The following is a 10,845-nucleotide window of genomic DNA, read 5'->3' as shown; positions in this document are numbered from 1 at the left end:
TGTGGCTCAGCTTCTGGGCCCTGAAGGGCAGACTGAAGGTCACCCTAAATATTCCTTGTGTAAGTTCCAGCAAAGCAGAACTAAAGATCGTAAGTGATCATTTGCTGCTCTTGTTGTGGTTATGCAAATGAACAGGATAAATTAAAAATGGACTTAATGCAGTCCCTTTAATGACAAGGAGGGTAATCTTAGGGAGAAAAATCACTATTCAAGGAAGATCACAATGCTCAGTGGTAAACTATGAAGTAGTGCACCTAACCGTCTTTAAAGTTCCTTTTCATTTAAAATATGTTTTCACTTGAAAGTAAAACTATGTCTGTGGTATCATCAAAGATGTTTAATTTACAGGCAAGAAGATTGTCAAATGCCTTGCAACTGGATGTCTTTCCAATAAGACACAGTCTTACAGACTTAGAGACTTGTATGTGGGTTATGTTACATAAATTAACATGTGTTTTCTGTTTTCAAAGGGCATAAGCCTATGATCTCATTACCTGAGTGATTGTCTGTACCTATAGGCCTCACTTAATCCTGTCTGCAGCGCTGCCTCCTGAGACTCAACGGTTTGGCTGAACTAAGTGGCTGAGTTGGTGAAGTATGGGGTGGTCTGTGGGCTTCACTTTAAAACTGGTTTCTCTTTTCTGTCCTAATGGCTTGGACAGAAAGAGCCCAGAGGTCTGAGATGGGGGGAAACCTAAAATATTACCCTCAGCCCAAACTAAGCATAATGGGCAAAAGGGTTTTGGACAAGTGAGATGTGCCTGGCACACCTTCCTCCAAAGAAGCTCTTTTTTTCCCTAATGTGGGACATTGAAAAATTAATACCTGTCTTTTGTCATCTAGTGGTTATGGATTGAATGAGGTCTTTTAACCCTGTTGCCAAATCTGTTGCCCCCAGAATACAACAAGGATGCCAGCCTGTTAAACCAAGCATGCCATTGTCTGGGGACAGCCAACCGACCTGGAGTCTGTACGATCCTTCCCCATGTGGGAAGGCCACCCTCCCCTCCGCACCCCTACTCTTATTAGGGATTTCTGGACCCAAGGGTATGTAGGACAATCACCATGTCCAGCTTGAAGCAGCTAGAGGAGCTCGAGACCTTTGCCCGTTATCCTTTATAAGATTATAAAGGGTCTTAAGTCTGAGAGGGAAGGATTGTTATTTTTTATTGTTAAAATAATTAATTTTTTTTTTAAAGAAGAAGAATATATGAAAGGGTGAAGTGGGAGAGCTTGTATGTATGACCCATGGGCATGGACTTGGGGGGGGGGATTGCTGGGGAAGGGTGGTGCTGGGTGGAGGGAAGGAAAGGGGAAAAAATTGGAACTATTGTAACAATATAATCAATAAAATATACTTAAACCCCGCCCCAAAAAGAGAGAAATAAATAAATATTAATTTTTGAAAATAAGGGAAATAAATCCATAATGTAAAAAATTAAAATAACCTGCAATTCCATCACCCAAAGATATTCATTAACAGTATAATGTTTTGCACATAACATCATTAACTATCATGAACACAAAGAGGAAAATCTACTTTTAATTAAGTTTTTCTTCCTGACTTTATAAATGTTTCACTACAGCCATGGCTAACATTTTAATATTTAGAACTACCAAGTATGTATAACCAATTTTGACAGATTATTGTTTTAACCTACATTGGCCAGCAACCACTTTGCAATTGTTTTGTCTGGCCTTGATATCAAGGTAATTCTAGCCTCAAAATGAGTTTAAAACTGTGCTCCCCATTTCTTCTATTTTGTGGAAGAGTATGAGAAAGATTGGTATTAATTCTGTAAATGTTTGATAGAATTCACCACTGAAGTCAGCTGGTCCTAGACTTTTGTTTGTTGGGACATTTTTGACTACTAATTGAATCTCTTACTCATTATTGGTCTTCTCAGATTTTCTATTTCTTCATGATTTAGTCTTGGTAGGTAACATGTTTCTAGGAATTTATCCATTTCTTCTAAATTACTCAATTTGTTAGCATATAACTATTCATAGTAGTCTCTTATTTTTGTAGTATCAGTTGTAAAGTCTCCTTTTTCATTTCTGATGTTTATTTGAGTCCTCTGTCTTTTTTTTTATTTAGTCTACCTTAAGGTTTCTCAACATTAGGTACCTTTTCAAAAAACCCAGCTCTTTGTTTTCTGTTGTGTTTTGGTCTCTGTTACATTTATTTGTGGTTTTTTTTTTCTTTTTTTTTTTTTTTTTTTTGCTAATTTTGGGCTTATATAGTTCTCCTTCATCTAGTTCCTTGAGCTATAAAATAAGTTTGTTTGAGATCTTTCTTCTTTCATTATGTTTGAGTTTATTGCCACAAACATATCTCCTAGAACTGTTTTCACTGTATCCCATGAGTTCTGTTATGTTTTGTTTTTATTATTGTTTGTTTCATAATTTTTAAAATTCCCCTTTTGGTTTATTCTTTCATTCATATGTTGTTCACAAGCATGTTGTTTAATTTTCACATGTTAGTGAATTTCCTCCAGTTACTGATTTTTTAGTTTCAGGCCATTGTGGTAGGAAAAGATATCTGGTATGATTTCAATCTGCTTCAATTTGCTAACAGTTGTTTTGTGCTTTATAATATGATTTATCTTGGAGAATATTCCATTTCATTCTTGAAAAGAATCTGTATTCTGCTGCTGTTGGATGGAATGTTCTCTATATGACTGTTAGTTCAATTTGATCTAAAGCATGATTCAAGTATAATGTTGCCATATTCACTTTTTGTCTGGACAATCTATGAACAGTTGAAATTAGGGTATTGAATTCCCCCACTATTACTATATTGCTGTCTATTTCTCCCTTCAGATTTGTTAGTATATTTGCTTAATGGGCTAGATGCTCTCATGTTGGGTGTGTATATAGTTATAACTGTTATATCTTCATGTTGACCTGACCCTTTTATCACTTTATAATGGCTTTTTATCTCTAGAGACACTTTTCCCCTTAAGTTCATCTTGTCTAAGTATAGCAATATCTGTTTTCTTTCTTTTTTTAATAATTTATTTGTTTGTTGTTTTGCTTCTTTATTTACTTTTAGAGAGAGGGGAAAGGAGAAAGAAAGAGAAACATCACTGTGTGGTTGCCTCTCACTTGCGCCCCCAACTGGGGACCTGACGTGCAACCAAGTCATGTGCCCTGACTGGGAATTGAACCAGTGACACTTGGCTTGCCAGCCAATGCTCAATCCACTGAGCCACAGCAGCCAGGGCTGTTTTCTTTTGGTTACAATTTTTATGAAATATCTATTGCTATACCTTCACTTTGAGCTTATATATTTCCTTAAATTTAAAGTGAAGCCTTTTTTTTTTTTAATGTGAGAAGTGTTAAATATTCTGTATTTGATATCATACACAAACCACACTAAAATGCCTTTCTTTTTGGGGATTTAATCTTTATTGTATTTTTTCCATTATCATTCAGTTCCCTATGCCTCCCTCTGCTGAACAATCACCACACTGTTGTCCATGTCCACGAGTCCTTTTTCCTTTTTCATTAAGTAAAAGGCAACAACAGTTCGAATACAGGAAATTAATTAAATTGGCACAGTTAGCACGAAAAAGATAAAATGGAGACTGCCAGCTTATCTTTAGCCCTTGACTTTTAATAGGCTAATGAACACAATTTGAAACGCAAGTGAGTCTTGCTTTTCTAATAAACAGTGAAGGGATTTCCTCAATATTTAAACATGTTAATATAACCAGTTACATAAATCTGAAAATAAAACCAATCTCCTACAGGTTTTGAGGCGGCACTCAGCATCTCTGTGAAAAGTTGACTATTACAAATCAAGTCCAATCATATTTTTAGAAGGGGAAAAGAGTGATATCAGTTGCTGAACTGAAATTATCATCGAAGTTCAAAAAGTTGATTTTATTCATTTAACCACAAGCCAATATTATTTAAATTGGAATTGACCCCCAAAAATGTTCTATCAGCCATTCATGATCTGAATTCAAGTGTAACAGATTAATTTAAATATGGTACACATAAAAAAGTCATGAGACATTTCTAATAAATAAGGTAGTGGCCAACAATTACTCCTTAGTACCTTCTTTGAGATAAGCTATCAAATCTGCCTTTTCTGAATTCTCCTTAATGTCAACAAAGATCATTATTGTTCCAGGAACGTACTTCTTGGGGTTTTTTTCTTTCTTTCTTTTTTCTTTTTTTTATTATTAATTTTTTTATTGTTTTTCTATTACAGTTGCCCCAGTTTTTTCCTGATTGCGTCCCCCCACCCCACCAACCCTTTCTCCCACAGTCAATCTCCACCCCGTTGTCCATGTCCATGAGTCATTTATACATGTTCCTTGACTAGACCCTTCCCCTTCTTATCCCCCTTCTCTCCCTCCCCCCTCCCACATTGGCGCTGTTAGTCTGCTCCTTGTTTACATATCTCTGGTTCAATTTTACTTGTTTGTATTGTTCGTTAGTTTCCTGTACTAGGTGATATATGGTATTTTTGTTCAGTTGACTGGCTTATTTCACTAAGCATAATTCTCTCCAGTTCCATCTATGCTGTTGCAAATGGTAGGAGTTTCTTCTTTCTTTCTGCTACATAGTACTCCATTGTGTAAATGTACCACAGTTTTTTGATCCACTCATCTACAGATGGGCACTTAGACTGTTTCCAGCATTTCATTATTGTAAATAGCGCTGCTATGAACATTGGAGTGCATAGGTTCTTTTGAAGTGGTGTTTCAGGATTCTCGAGTATATTCCTAGCAATGGAATTGCTGGTTCAAAAGGCAGTTCTATTTTTAATGTTTTGAGGAAATTCCATACTCTTTACCACAGTGGCTACACCAGTCTGCATTCCCACCAAAAGTGCACTGGGGTTCCCTTTTCTCCAAATCCTCACTAGCACTTCTTGTTTGTTGATTTGTTGCTGATGGCCATTCTGACAGGTGTGAAGTGGTATCTCATTGTGGTTTTTATCTGCATCTCTCTGATGGCTAGTGATGTTGAGCATTCTTCCATATGTCTATGGGTCGTCTGTATGTCCTCTTTGTAGAGGTGTTTGTTCAGGTACTCTGCCCATTTTTCAATTGGTTTGTCTTCTTGGTGTTGAGTCGTATAAGTTCTTTATATATTTTGAAGATCAATCCCTTGTCTGAGGTATCATTGGCAAATATGTTTTCCGATACTGTTGGTTCCCTTTGCATCTTGCTGATATTTTCTTTTGCTGAGCAGAAATTCTTTAGTTTGATGTAGTCCCATTCGTTTATTCTTTCCTTTATTTCCCTTGCTTTAGGAGATGTATTGGTGAAAATATTGATACGTGGGATATCTGAAAATTTTCTGCCTATGTTTTCCTCTAGGACTTTTATGGTGTCATGGCTTACATTTAAGTCTTTGATGCATCTTGAGCATATTCTGGTGTATGGTGTAAGTTGGTGGTCTAGTTTCATTTTTTTGCATGTCCCTGTCCAGTTCTCCCAGCACCATTTGTTGAAGAGGCTCTTTTCACTCCAATTTATGTTCCTTCCGCCTTTGTCAAATATTAGTTAACCATATAGACTGTGGTTTATTTCTGGACTCTATTCTGTTCCATTGATCTATATGTCTGTTCTTATGCCAGTATCAAATTGTTTTGATTATAGTGACCTTGTAGTGTAATTTGATATCAGGTACTGTGATTCTTCCTACTGTGTTCTTCTGACTCAAGATTGCGGTGGCTATTCGAGTTATTTTTTGGTTCCATTTAATTTTTGAAGTATTTGTTCTAGGTTTGTGAAATATGTCATTGGTACTTTAATAGGGATTGCACTGAATCTATAAATTGCTTTGAGTAGTATGAACATTTTAATGACGTTGATTCTTCCCATCCATGAACATGGTACATACTTCCATTTATTTGTATCTTCCTTAATTTCTTTCTTCAGTGTTATGTAGTTTTCTGAGTACAGGTCTTTTACCTCCTTGGTTAAGTTTATTCCTAGGTGCTTTATTTTTCTTTTTGCTATAGTAAATAGGATTTTTTCTAGTTTCTATCACTGATATTTTATTGTTGGTGTACAGAAATGCCTTCAATTTCTGAATATTGACTTTGTACCCTGCTGTTTTGCCAGATTTATTTATTAGGTCAAGTAGTTTATTCATGGAGTCTGTAGGGCTTTCTATGTACACTATCATGTCATCTGCAAATAATAACAATTTTACTTCCTCTTTTCCCACTTGGATGCCTTTTATTTCTCTTTCTTGTCTGATTGCTGTGGCTAGAACTTCTAAGACTATGTTGAATAGGAGTGGAGAGAGTGAACATCCTTGTCTTGTTCCTGATCTTAGGGTAAATGTTTGCAGTTTTTGCCCACTGAGTATGATGTTGGCTTCAGGTTTCTCATATATGGCCTTTATTATGTTTCTCATATATGGCCATTTTACTGAATGTCTTCATCATGAATGGGTGTTGTACTTTATCAAATCTTTTTCAGCATCTATTGATATGATCATGTGGTTTTTGTCTTTCATTTTGTTTATGTGGTGTATTACGTTTATTGATTTGCAAATATTAAACCATCCTTGCATCCCTGGGATGAATCCCACCTGATCGTGGTGTATGATCTTTTTAATGTGTTGCTGGATCTGGTTTGCCAAAATTTTATTGAGGATTTTAGCATCTATGTTCATCAGAAATATTAGCCTGTAGTTTTCTTTCTTTATTGTGTCTTGACCTGGTTTTGGAATTAGAGCAATACTGGCTTCATGGAAAGAGTTCGGGAGTCTTCCCTCTTCTTGAAATTTTTGGAATAGTTTGAGAAGGGTAGACATTAGTTCGTCCCTAAATGTTTTGTAAAACTCACCTGTGAGGCCATCCAGTCCAGGGGTTTTTTGTCCTGGGAGTTTTTTTATTGCTTCTTCAATTTCACTAGTTGTTATCGGTCTGTTCAAGCTCTCTGCTTCTTCTTGATTCAGTTTTGGAAGGTTATATGTTTCCATAAATTTGTCCATTTCATCTAGGTTGTCAAATTTCTTGTGATACAGTTGTTCATAGTAATTTCTTATAATCCTTTGTATTTCTGTGGTATCAGTTGTGATTTCTCCTCTTTCGTTTCTGATTTTGTTTATTTGGGTTCTCTCTCTTTTTTTCTTGATGAGCCTGGTTAAAGGCTTGTTGATTTTGTTTATCTTTTCAAAGAATCAGCTACTGTTTTTATTGATTTTTTTGAATTGTTTTAGTCACTATATCATTTAATTCTTCTCTGACCTTGACGATTTCCTTCCTTCTACTCACTCTGGGCTTTGTTTGTTGTTGTTCCTCTGGTTCTTGTAGCTGTAGTGTTAGATTTTTTATTTGAGATTCTTCTATTCCTTTTAGGTAGGCCTGTATTGCTCTGAACTTTCCTCTCCGGACTGCTTTTGCTATATCCCATAGGTTTGGAGCTGTTGAGTGTTCATCATCATTTGTTTCCAGAACTTTTAAATTTCTTTCTTTATGTCATTGTTAACCCATTCATTTTTTAATAGCATGTTATTCATTCTTTAATAGCATGTTATTCATTCTCCATGAGTTTGAATGTTTTTGAGTTTTTTCCTTGAGGTTGATTTCCAGTTTCAAGCCATTGTCATCTGAGAGGATGCTTGATATAATTTCAATCTTATTAAATTTGTTGAGGCTTGTTTTGTGTCCTACCATGTGGTCTACCTTTGATAATGTTCCATGTGAACATCAAAAGAATGTATATTTTGCTTTTGGGGGGTGAAAAGTTCTATATATATCAACTGAGTCCATTTGATCTAGAGCATTGTTCAATGCCTCAATAACTTTGGTGTTCCTTTTCTTCAACAATCTGTCCATTGTTGACAATGGGGTGTTAAAGTCCCCTACTCTGAGTGTGTTGCTCTCAATATCCTTGAAGTCCTTCAAGATTTTCCTTATGTATTTGGGTGCTCCTATGTTGGGTGCATATATGTTTACCAGGATTATATCTTCTTGATAGATTGTTCCCTTAAGTATTACAAAATGTCCTTCTTTGTCTCTTTTCATGACCTTTGTTGTTAAATTTATTTTGTCTGATTTAAGTATTGCTACATCAACCTTTTTTCATGTCCATTTGCTTGAAATATTTTTTCTATCGCTTCACTTTCAGTCTGTGTAGGTCTTTTGTTCTGAGGTGGGTCTCTGATAGATAACATATATGTGGGTCATGCTTTCTAATCCATTCTGCTACCTTATGTCTTTTGATTGGTGTTTTTAATCCATTTACATTTAAAGTTATTACCGATAGGTACTAATTCATTGTCATTTCCCCCCTTTGTACTTGTGTTCTTCTCAGTCTCTCTCTGTTTCTTCATCTTCTTAAAGCAGACCCTTTAGCAATGCTGGTTTGGTGGAGATGTATTCTTTTAGCCTTTTTTTTTTTTTTATGAGAAACTCCTTATTTCACCTTCCATTTTGAGTGAGGGCCTTGCTGGGTAGAGTACTCCTGGTTGTAGGCTTTTGTTGTTCACTGCTTGAAATATTTTTTGCCATTCCCTTCTGGCTTGTAGTGTTTCTGTTGAGAAATCTGATGATAGCTTTATTGGAGCTCCCTGGTATGTTATTAGCTGTTCCTCTCTTTCTGCTTTTAGAATTCTTTTTTGTCTTTCAGTGTTGCTATTTTAATTATCATGTCTCTTGGAGTGGACCTGCTTGGGTTCATCTTCATTTGGACCCTCTGTGCTTCCTGGACTTGTGTGACTTTTTCTCTCATCAAGTTAGGAAAGTTTTCTGTCATTACTTTTTCAAGCAGGTTTTCTATCCCTTGCTCCTCTTCTTCTCCTTCTGGTATCCCTATGATATGCATATTATTATATTTCATATTATCCTGCAGCTCTCTTAAAACTTCTTCATTCTTTTTCAGTCTTTTTTCATTTTGTTGCACTGTCGGGAAATTTTTTTCTATGTTGTCCTCCAGCTCATTGATCCAGTCTTCTGCTTCCTCTTGCCTGTTTTTTATTCCTTCTACTGTGTTCTTCAATTAATAAATTGTATTCTTCATTTCCTCCTGGTTCTTATTGATAGCTTCTATGTCCTTTTTAATGCTGGTATAATTCTCAGTAAGTTCCTTGTAGTTTCCCTGGAGTTCTTCATAGTTTTATTAGAGCTCGCTGAGCTCACTGAGCTTCCCTATAATCCATATTTTGAATTTCATGTCTGATAGTTTTCTTTCCTCTATTTCATTTAGCACTCTTTCTGGGGATTCCTCTTTCCCTTTCAATGAAGGCGTTGTATCTCTGTCTCTTCATTTTTGTTACTCTTCGTGTTTGTTTCTGCTTCTTAGATTGATCTGCACTTCCTGGATCTGCTCCTGGTGGCATCATATTGTGTACCTGTCTGGGCCTAGGCTGAGCGACCCACTGCCTTTGTCTGTCTCCTTGAGTTGTTATTCTATTCAAACTGTGATCAGCCATCAATGTACTTCTCGTGATCCTCCAAATACTCCATCAGTGTTGCCTCTCCCCAGGTGATCCCTTTGTTCTTGTTGGCATCCGTGTAAGAAAATCCAGGGGCCTGACCTGCCTTTCACCCAAATAGACCATGAAGATTTGTCCCAGTCTTTTTCTTTCTTCCCTTTTCCACAATGTGGCACTGTGTACACTTCTGAGCAAAAATCCTCTTGCCCTTCTTAACATCACCCATTTTTAAATGGCTCTTTGTCATGCAAAATACAGAAGTTACCACTCACAATGCAAAATACAGAGGTTCCCTCTTGCAAGCCAGACCTTCTGCTCTTTAGAAAGATGGAGGCATAGGTAAATGCAGCTCACCTCCTCACACAACCACAGCAAAATTAAAGCTAATCTACAGAACAACTATCACTCAAACTGTCAGAAAATTGAGCTCTATGGAAGTCCAAAAACTAAGGAATTAAAGAAACCACATTCATCCAGATGAGTATTAGGGACAGAGGGGCAGAGATGCGGAGATGTGGAATGGGGTGGTCCTATACCCAGGAGTGGTAAATATAAAATGGAGGGATATCTTAGGAGTGAGCATCCCAGCCCCACATGAGAACACCCAGCCCAGGGTTCCAGTGCCAGGAAGATAAGTCCCCATAACTTCTGGCTTAAAAGCCAGTGGGGGTTAGGTCAGGATAAGAAACAGTGGGATTCTCAGGTGACCCCTCTTGGAGGGCCCCACACTCAGACTTTCTCAGACTCACTTCTTCTGGGCTCTAGCATCATGGCAGCACCTTGAAGGGCACCAGTGGCATATGAGGAGTAACTAAAGTGTCTGGCATCAGGGCAAGTACTGGGGGGATAGCTTCCTCCCACACAGAACTGCAGAGACCAGCCATTGTTCCTTTTCTGAGCCCTCTCCCACACAGAGTCACAGTGCAGCAGTACCATATTTTAGTCTCCTTCCTCCTAGTTCACACAGCCCCACTCTGATGATTACCTAAGGCTACACCCCATCTAACTTACAGGCCACCCAAGCTGGTAATAGTGGCCTTTCCATATGAAATGGCTGGGCTAGGAGCAGGCTTCAGACCTTCATAAATCCACTCAAATAAACAACAATGGCCTCAGCCCCTATACCTCTCCCTAAGTAGCCCTAGACCTTGCATTAGCAGAAGCTATTGGAAGATCACTTTATAGCTTAAGCCAAGGGTCCTTGAACAGAACAGAGGTGGTAGCTGACCTTGGCCTGAACCACCTGGGAAACCCTAGGCCCTACACCTGGTAAACAGATACAGACCACGTCAGAGCACCACTATCCAATCAGCTCCACAGATGGAAGAAGGAGGGGTGCAGTCCAGTGGTCACAGAGAGTCATATCAGCTGTCTGGCCTGGGAAAATCCCTCCCAATGACCTGCTGATAGCACTACATAAACAAAATGAAG

The 10,845-nt window shown here is 37.6% G+C and overlaps 1 pseudogene; it reads right to left on the bottom strand.

Annotated features, from left to right (window-relative positions):
• Positions 1-4,052: 4,052 nt before the first annotated feature.
• LOC150022117 (cytochrome c-like) lies at positions 4,053-9,640 on the bottom strand (annotated as a pseudogene).
• Between the last annotated feature and the right edge of the window lie 1,205 nt (positions 9,641-10,845).

This window comes from Furipterus horrens, unplaced genomic scaffold, assembly GCF_987537825.1.
Source record: "Furipterus horrens unplaced genomic scaffold, mFurHor1.1.pri manual_scaffold_1, whole genome shotgun sequence".
NCBI classification, from domain to species: Eukaryota; Metazoa; Chordata; class Mammalia; order Chiroptera; family Furipteridae; genus Furipterus; species Furipterus horrens.
Note: the sequence above shows the minus strand (reverse complement) of the source record. Positions and strands in the feature narration are given on the sequence as shown.